Source organism: Hordeum vulgare, chromosome 6H (genome assembly GCF_904849725.1).
Source record: "Hordeum vulgare subsp. vulgare chromosome 6H, MorexV3_pseudomolecules_assembly, whole genome shotgun sequence".
NCBI lineage: Eukaryota > Viridiplantae > Streptophyta > Magnoliopsida > Poales > Poaceae > Hordeum > Hordeum vulgare.
The window spans coordinates 221,226,374-221,236,621 of record NC_058523.1 but is presented as its reverse complement, the minus strand read 5'-3'; positions in this window follow the sequence as shown (position 1 = coordinate 221,236,621).

Below are 10,248 nucleotides of genomic sequence, written 5' to 3'. Positions count from 1 at the left end.
CGTGTTATCCTTAGTAGCAGCGACATAAGGACGTATCTTATCCCCTTCTATCATAGGGATATAGAAATTTGCCAGGTTGAACTTACTACAACGCACCTGTGTCATCGAAGAAATATCAATCTAGTTGGCCAAACTATTTCAATAGATCAGAGAGAATTACGAAGCTATCATAATCATGGACATAAGAATCATATTAATATTAAGAGATACTCAAATATTTATCATGAATAATCTAAACATAAACCCACAATCCATCGGATCCCAACAAACGCACCGCACAAAAGGATTACATCATATCACTAGTGGAAACAGATACTTTGCCATGTGCCTAGTCTTTGTCGTCTGTTGGCTGATGGCAAAGAGCATCTTTGCCGCGAGCTGACAAAGAACAGATGACAAAGTAATGGCTGTTGGAAAATAGTATCTTTGCCAACAGCCATTACTTTGCCATCAGCCAGTAGACGACAGAGAAGGTGCAGGCAGACGACAAAGGCTTGGTTGTTGGCGAAGAACCTATTTGCCATCAGCCAGACCTTTGTCGTCTACCACCGGACGGCAAATAAGGTGGAGGCAGACGACAAAGGGGACAGTCGGCGCCAACCCTAACGGTCGGAACCAAACCCACCCCACACCGGCCCCACGCACCCCTTTATCGTCTGGCGCCACATCTTTGTCCTCCGCCTACACACGGCAAAGGGGACTGGCCCCAAAACGGTAAGCTCTCTCCCACTCTCTCTCCCACCCGCCTCTCCCCATGCCACACCCCCAATCGCCACCGCAACCTAACGGCCGGATCTCTCCTCCACCACGGAGCACCCCCTACTCCCTGCGACCCCCTCCTCCCCGCGACCCCCTCTCCTCCACCACAACCGTGACCCCCTCCTCAACAACCACGCTGCCCCTCCTCCACCATCGTGCCGCCCCTCCCCGCACACCCCACCATCCTCCTCTACATCCTGCGTCGGCGGCCCTTCCCACTCCCCACTACCACCGTGACCCCTCCTCCACTACCGCACCCCCCCCCCCCGCACACCCCCTCCTCCTCTACGCCCTGTGTCGCCCCCACCAAGCAGATCCCTCTCCCTGCGCCAGCACCCCTGCCGTCACTTGGCACCCCTACCCCCGCCCGATGCCCCTGCCGGCCCGGACGCCACACTGGCCAGGCCCCGACCGCCCCAGCACCCACTACCCCGGCCGCCCACTGCCCTTGTAGGTGAGTTTTTTTTTCCTTTTTGCTTTATTTCCTTTTCAACAGTCTATTTGATATGATACTAGCATGGGGAGGCACGCCGGCACGCCGCGCCCGTGAAATAGCTTGTGTGCATATACATTGTTTACTATGTTTAGAATTAGAGAATGGGTAGCAGTGGGTTTCAGGTCGATCTGGTCGCATAGAATGTCTTGTATCCTTGGTCCTTATACGCTGAGATAGTGTACAAACAAAGGAAGAAACATATCAATGCATGTGCATGAAAACTCAAAAACTTGCATTACAGTTATAGGAATCTAAGAATGGAAGAAAATAAAACTATGTAAAATAAAATATATGCAAAGAATATGGGAAGTTTGTAATCATGTATTTTGAAATACAGTGTTATGTTTTGGAATTCGGCATCTCTACTCCATCATAGGAATCAGTGAATAAGAAGTTCCATGATGATTATTTCCTACAAGATAATGTCCAGTCAGTAGTTTCCCCTCAAAAGGAGCAAACATGGTATGCTTCCAGCACTTACATTCAGATTGACTATCTTCCCTTTGCATGCATAGAATGAAACAATGGTAGTATCTACCAGAAAGGTCATATATGATACGTAAAATGAAGAAAATTAGCATCTGAAGCATCTTATGAGGATAAAGTAGTTATGAACAAATCCACGGACATCGTCCGTGTTATCGTACTTGTGGCGGTGACGGCGGATGATGAGGTTCACGCCGCCTCCTCCCCGTCCTCCGATTTATCCCGTTTCTATTGGTGCTCGTCAATAGGATCTTGTCGAACAGGAGACCAATGTTGTACTCATCAAGGCTATGCTAGTCGACCTGGTGCAGGACAGGGTATCACTAAATGGGAGAGCAGAGGATTAGGAGAGAGATGGCTTGAGAAGGGGGTTTGCGGCAATGAAATGGTTTTAGCCGATCGCCAGCAATGGAGAGGTTGGGAGGACATGGAGAGAGTGTTGTTTATTTTGCTATTGTCCATGAAGAAGACGGGTGACGGGAATGTTTGTAGGGAAAGAACAAACACGATAATGGGAGGGGGGAGAAAGCGCTCGAGACGATCTTAGTCTCTTTGGAAGGTTCGTGTCGCGTGCAGAGGGGATGTGGCAAGGTAGAAAATGCACAATCAAATCACACATAGGCAGAAGATCAATGGTCCCGTAAACGGTGAAAAAATCACATCAAGTTATGAAAGCGTCAATGAACCATAATAAAAACGAGAGACATGTGTCATAGAGGGAAGATTCACGGCAAAACACTTGGAACACAGGAGATCGATGATAGCTTGGCCAACTTAATTATTTAATTTATGATTATAAATGTATGCAATATTATTTGCACTTAACCAATAAATTTATATTTATGAGAAGGGGGAAATAGATATATTTTTGTGCATTGCTAACTACTTAAAAAACACATGTTTAATTCTCGAAGCCTAAAAATATTCAAAAATAAGAAAGTCGGTGCGAGGCAAATCTTAGAAGAGAAAGGAATAATTGATAAAGATTTATTCAAAGTCGCGGCCGTCTGAACAAAATGTGTTGTTCTAACGCAAATCACCCCCGACTCCCGACCAACAACTCTACTGACCCCCGACGCCACTAACCGTTGACCCCCGACGCCACTGACCCTCGACCCTTGACCCCGACCCCCAACGCCACTGACCCTTGACACCCTAACCCCAACCCCGACGCCACTAACCCCCAAACCCCTAACCCCCGACACCTCTTCGGCCTTTTGTAAATTATGAGTTAGGTCACATATTTTCCGATTATATTAATTATAAAATCATCATATTTGTGTTGATCGGGTGAATTTGAATGTGCAGTTGTTCGACGACCTCCACGTGCGTTGGACGAGCGCCGCCCCTACTTTTGTTGGTGAGCACAAATGACTTCTCCTCCTACCCCCTTAATTTGCTCTGTTCCGGTCTTCGTGCCGATGAAACTTGCTAGCTATAGGTTTCTTCAATCATGAGTATTCGTGACCAGTACGCGTCTCCCGTTCGAAAGGGAGACATCTATAAATATGTATGTCTTTGCATAGTTATAACCGCCATCCTTTCGAATTGTCCAACGTTATCCATGGACAGTCTGAGTATGTGTAGATTGGGTTCATTTTCCCATATTCTGTGCTCTGGATCCGATGCGGAATTTCGTTAGTGCCTCCCTGTTGTTCTCCGGGTACACATCGTCTCTGCTTATTGCTGAGACGGTATCAGGAGAACAGCGGGGAGGTGCTGCCGAAATTCTGCGTCACATCTAGAGTAGAGCATGGGAAAACAAACCAAATCTACACATACTCAGGTGGGATTAGGACCTATCTTTACCTATTAGCGTGTAGGTTGCATGGTCGTAATAAAACTAACAAACTTGGTTAGCGCATGAATATAGATGATGAATTATATATTTATTTCTTGTGTGCCCATAGGTAGCTAGGCAAGATGAGTGATCGTGCTTGGATGTACATTGGTCACCCTAGTCAGAAAGACATGACCCATGAATGGTTAACAAAAACCAGGGGGTTTGTGAGAGTCATATTCGCAAATGGCCAGCAAAAACCATGGTGCCCCTGTCCCAACTGCGACAACTGGAAAAAGAAGACAGAGTTTGAAATGGTAAACACCTGCAGAAGTGGGGTTTTACACCTAATTATACGTTGTTGACTATTCATGATGAGTCCGACCAATGTGCCAGAGCTGAGGTGATTCGTCGTCGCACTGACGAGCATGGTACCGGGATCGAAGACATGGTGCAAGACATTGATGATGCTCGGGATTTGGACAATGAGATGGAGGAATCTGCAAAGTCCTCCTATGAAATGTTGGAGTCCTCAAAACGTCCTCTCCACGAGCATACTAAGCTTTGTGAGCTGGATGCCATCGCGCAAGTAATGGATCTGAAGGCTCAATTCAACCTAGGTAGAGAATGCTACGACGCGATGATGACGCTATTTGGACGCTTTCTACCCAAAGGACACGTACTGCCTGCAAACCTATACTAGTCAGAGAAAATCCTCCGTGTACTTAAGATGCCTTATGAGAAGATACAAGCTTGTGAGAATGGACGTGCCTTATTTAGGCTTGAGTATGCAGCCTTGAACTATTGCCCAATTTTAAATTCTTCCAAGTATATTGTGGTAGACAACGGTATGGGTGAGAAGAATCAGACCAAAATCCCCATTAGTGTTCTTTGGTGTCTGCCAATCGTACCAAGACTTCAACATATTTTCATGGTCGAAGAGACAGCCTGATAGATGACACGGCAGAAATTGGGCAAAATAACCGAAGTAGATGCGGATGGGAACAAGATGCTGGTACACACTTCAGATGGTTTTGCGTGGAAGAACTTCAATGCATTACATAAGGATAAAACGGAAGATCCAAGGCCTCCTAGAGTTGCCATCCGCATGGAGAGGTTCAATGTGTATGGTATGAAGGCAACACAATACAGTTGTTGGCCTGTATTTGTCATTCCACTCAATCTCCCAACCGGAGAGATTATGGAAAGAAAGAACATTTTCCTGACGTTGATAATTCCAGGGCCCAACTATCCGGGGAAGAATATGAAAGTGTACATGCAGCCGCTTAAGGATGAGTTGCAAGAAGCCTGGGATAATGGGATCAAGACCTACGACGCCGCTACCAAAACAAATTTCAAAATGCATGTGTGGTACATGTACTCGACGCATGATTATCCGGCGTTTGCGCTATTCGCTGGCTGGTGTGTGCATGGAAGGTTCTCGTGCACCACATGCAAGGTAGCTCTTCAGTTCCTTTGGTTGCAGGTTGGTCACAAGTTTTCTAGCTTCAACATGTATAGACAGTTCCTGGATCCTGACCATAAGTTCAGAAAAGACAAGCAGAATTTCATCAAAGGTAGAGTTGTCAAAAACACTGCGCCAGCCGCGTTGATAGGCCAACGGACCCTTGATCAGTTCAACGCTCTCGATCCTGATCATTTGCGTCCAGGGTACTTCAAAGGGTATAATACGGAACATGCCTAGACTCAAAATTCATATTTATGGCATCTGCCTTACTTTAAAGACCTTCTTTGCCCACACAACATCGACGTGATGCACACTGAAAAGAATATTGTGGAGGCCATTATTGGTACATTGTTCGGCATAGAGGGGAAGTCAAAAGATAATCCTCAGGCTAGAATCGACCTGGAGTCTCTATGTGATAGACTGTTACAAAACTTCCGACAACGGAAAGGAAAGCAAAGCATAGTGAAGCCAAAGGCATTGTTCAATCTTGAAAGGCCAGCTATGAGGGAAATGCTATTGTGTGTGAAAATGTGGTTGATGTTCCCCGATGGGTATGCTGCGAATCTAAAGAGGGAAGCAAGTCTTGAGAAATTGAAAATATTTGGTGTCAAGACTCATGATTGGCACATATGGATTGATAGGGTAATGCCGGTGATGTTGCGTGTCTTTATCCCTGAGGATAAATGGCTAGTATAGGCAGAGGTGAGCTATTTCTTCTGTAATCTTTGTGAGAAAGAACTATCGCCTCGCGTTTTAGATGAAACAGAAGAGTTGGCGGCGGAGTTGATCTGCATATTAGAGAAGATCTTTCCACCGGGCTTCTTTAATGAGATGCAACATTTCATTTTGCATCTCCCGACCGAGGCAAGATTCGGGGGCCCGTTCAAAATCAATGGTGCTACTCAACTGAGAGGATGCAGAAGGCGCTTCGATCTAAATGTAAAAATAAACGTAGAATTGAAGCATCGATGCCCGAGGCATTCATTACTAAGGAGGTGACAAACTTTGTGACAGCACACTACGAAGCCAAAAATCATCATTTGGATAACCTAAAGCCTCGGTACAATGATGGCGATCCTAAAAAAGGTCGATCCATCCTCAACCAATTCAATGGGAAGCTCGCACCATCCGGTGCTTCGAAAGGGAAATCGTTGGATGTCGAAGAATGGCGGACCATTTCATTGTATATCTTCACCAACCTAACAGAAGTGCGGCCATACATCGAGTAAGTTCTCGGTAAAATTTTGTTCCACAACTTCTAATTCCTTTGAACTAGCCTTATTCCCGGATATTTGATATATTCGATACATCGGCGAATTCTCGGATGGAGCGGTCATCGAAAAGGATTCCATCGAAGAGTATGAGCTTCTCGCAAAGTATGGAGGCGGCTATCCCGGTTTCATCTCGTGTTTCAAACAAAGGGTAATTAATTACCATTAATGGGCCATTTGATTTCTTGGTCTAATTTGCGGCTAATGCATCCATTCTTTTGTATAAAACATGTAGGCTAACGTAGAGTCTATGGACGCCGAGTTGAGACAAGTCGCTAATGGTTTTGACTGTAAGGTTCGTTTATTTGACAAATACAACATCAACGGGTATCACTTTCGTACCTTTGGCAAAGAGCTATCTATGCCCGACCTAACGACTACAAATTGTTCTGTCTCTGCTATCGGCGAAGGAGGCACAATTTATGAACTTCTATTCTACGATGAAAACAAACCGACCGTCGTAGTCTTCAAATGTTATTGGTTTGTGCCTAGGGAGACTAGAAGGACTCATGAACATATAGGACTAGTCTAAATCAACCAAAACACCTAGTTAGAGGTTCTTGATGTCTATATTACGTCTCAATAGGTGACACAAGTTTTCTATCTACCATGGGCCTGCCAAACTGATCCAAATCTAAAAGGTAGGGATGTCGTTTATGAAGTGCCGCCACATTTTAGACCACCTATCCTCAATGAAGAGGGTTACAAACCTCACATTAACCCAGACAAGTATGAAGGAGAATTCTTCCAAGAAACACGTATGTCCAAGAAACGTTTGAAGAACAGCTCTACTTCACCCAGAACATTGAAGTAGATAGCGAAAGTGAATCCGTCTTAACCCCTCAGCTCGAGCATGAAGAGCCGGAAGAAGAAGAGGTTACTGCTGCAGATGACCTGTCACTTCTTGACCGATTACATAATGGTTGCCTTCCACATGTTCTTCCTAATAGTGATGATGATGATGCATTTATTGATGATCGTGATGATCATGATGCATTTATAGACCCCGAAACATATATAGACGAGCAGGATTGTTATTAGTTCATGTCAGGTATTCAACTATTACTATATATATATATATTGAGTTCATGTTAGGTATTCAATTTTTGTTAGTCATGTTGGTATTTATGATGATGATACACTTAAATTGTATACATTTTATTACTCATGTTGGTATTTATGTTGTACTAATTTCATTTACGCTTTGTCATGACAAGTATTGAAAGATGGTGGGAAAGGGTCGAAAGCACTCCGCGGCTCCTTCTTCGTGGGTGGGTGGTGGGAAGGGTAATTCCATTCCTTCCTCGCCTCTTCGGAGAGCGTTTCTCTCTACTCTGCATGGAGTGGCCACTTCTTCAACTCTCGCGGCCCCTGTGAGAGGAGGTCGACCCCCCGCGAAGCCGAGAGGTAATAAAGGTACACGTGGTCGCGGGATAGGTAGGGCGGTGGCTGCCACGCCTTCCTCGCTGCCACCCCAAGCTGATTCACCTGAGCACATGACTGCTAGGTTGGATTCGTCTGAGATGGAGGCTACACGGTCTCCGGTTCACGAGCCTCAGGTCGACGAGCCTTCGACCCACAAGACTCATGTCCAGAGGCATCGTTCCAGGCGACTCCGAAGCAAAGCACGGATGAGGGTATGTCCCAAGAGACCCAGTGGGATACCTGGCCAGATCTGGGTCAGCCTGAGCCAAGTGGCCATGCTGATAGCGATTAGGAGCTAGGTGAGGGGGCCACCCTCTACCAGCGTGGTAGTTTGGGGATCCCGCTCGTGCCGGCGACCCACTAGTAGAGGTGGTCTATTAAGCCAAATGGGGACAAGTAAGTTAATTTACTCTTATTTAACTATTTGCCTTCACGTTTGCTCAAATATCTAATGTTTTGGCTTTAATTTGTCATACTACAGGGGTTGGGTTATTGCCAAGGTTGTCCGCAAGCCCAACAGCGTCCTTGGTGTGCTTTGGCATCAAAACTTCTCGGGGTTTGCTACGTTGCCCGGTCGGGAGCGAGAGGTAGGAATGACCTGGGAGCACTACTTGGGTGCCCCGGCCATGCCGAAGGTGGAGATCGAAGGTGTTTTGTGCCACACGAGGGACGACATGTTGATCCGCCAGTTCTGGGTAATTTCTCCTTTACACAATTATAAATCAACCATAGCTAGTTATTGCACTAATCGGTGTTGTCTCGTTAGCGGACCTACTACAGGTGTGAGGAGGGATACGAGGAGGACGCGACAAAGGTTATCGAAATCTTCCATTTTAATGTCCGTTTCGTTAATAACTAAAAAGTTTGACTTGTCGAAACCAAATGTACAGTCTATGTGCGAGAAGACCGGCCACATCCCTTCGGCGATTCCAGTCATTAACATGGCGGGGACGGTGAGTTTAATTTCAATGAAGTGATCTCAAGAGTGTCATCATGCTAACGACACATTGCAAACAATTTTTGATGTAGAATATCTCCCACAACGCATCGCACGACTCTTCTACAATGGAACCTTCTCCAGGGCAGCCTTCTCCGGGTGAAACAAGCCAGAGCCACCGTGCTTCACCCGTCGTAATGACGATAATGGTATGTTATTTCTAGTGTTTTGCTTAACAACCACATAATGGTCCAATATGTCTTAATAAGCATACTTAGCGCAAAAATGACATGTTTAACCCAAGTTAGCTCCAAAACGACATATAGTTAGCTCGGCTTCGACCTAAATGACATAATTAGCTTAGTTAGCTCCAAAATGGCCTATTTAATAAAAAATGACCTATACTTAGCTAAGTTATCTCCTAAATTAATAATAAGGCTTACGTAGCTCCAAGATGACCTAGTCCCCCTGACTTAGCTATTAAATGGCCTATAATTAGCTTAGCTAGCTCCAAATGGCTTAAGAAGCATAGTTAGCTTCGAAATGACCTATTTTACCCAAGTTAGCTCTGAAATGACCTATAGTTAGCTAGGCTTCCACCTAAATGATATAATTAGCTTAGTTAGCTCCAAAATGGTATATTTAATAAGAAATGACCTATACTTAGCTAATTATCCTCGAAAATGACATAATTAGCTCCAAAAAGGCATACTTAGCTAATTTAGCTCGAAGAAGAGGACAAGAGGAGAAGAAAGAAGAAAAATGAAAAGAAGGAAGAAGAAGAAGAAGAGAAGAAGAAGAGACGAAGAAGGAGAAGGAGGAGAAGAAGGAAAAGGATCCCTCCTTCTTCTCCTTCTACTTCTCCTTCTTCTTCTCTCCTCCTTCTTCTCCTTCTTCTTCTCCTTCTTCTTCTCCTTCTTCTTCTCCTTCTTATTCTCTTCTTCTTTTCTTATTCTTCTTCTTCTCCTTCTTATTCTCTTCTTCTTTTCTTATTGTTTTTCTTCTCCTCCTCCTCCTCCTCCTCCTCCTCCTTGTCCTTCTTCTTCTCCTCCTCCTTCTCCTTCTCCTTCTCCTTCTCCTCCTTCTCCTCCTCCTCCTCCTTCTTCTTCTTCATTTTCTTGTCCTCCTTCTCTTTCTTCTTCTACATAGCTTATTTTACCCAACAAAGACATACTTAGCTAATTATCCTCCAAAATGACATAATTAGCTTAGTTATCTCCAAAGTGGTCTATTTAATAAACAATGACCCATACTGAGCTAATTATCCTCCAAATTGACATAATTATCTCCAAAAAGGCATACTTAGCTAATTTACCTCAAAGAAGAGGACAAGAGGAGAAGAAAGAGGAAAAATGAAAAGAAGTAAGAAGAAGAAGAGAAGAAGAAGAAGAGAAGGAGAAAGAGAAGGAGAAGGAGGAGAAGAAGGAGAAGGAGCCCTCCTTCTTCTCCACCTTCTTCTCCTTCTTATTCTCCTTCTTATTCTCCTTCTTCTTCTCTTCTTATTTTCTTTTTCTTCTCCTCCTCCTTCTCCTTCTCCTTCTCCTCCTCCTCCTCCTCCTCCTTATTTTTCTTCTCCTTCTTCTTCTCTTCTTGCATCTTCTCTTTCTTCTTCTACGTAGCTTATTT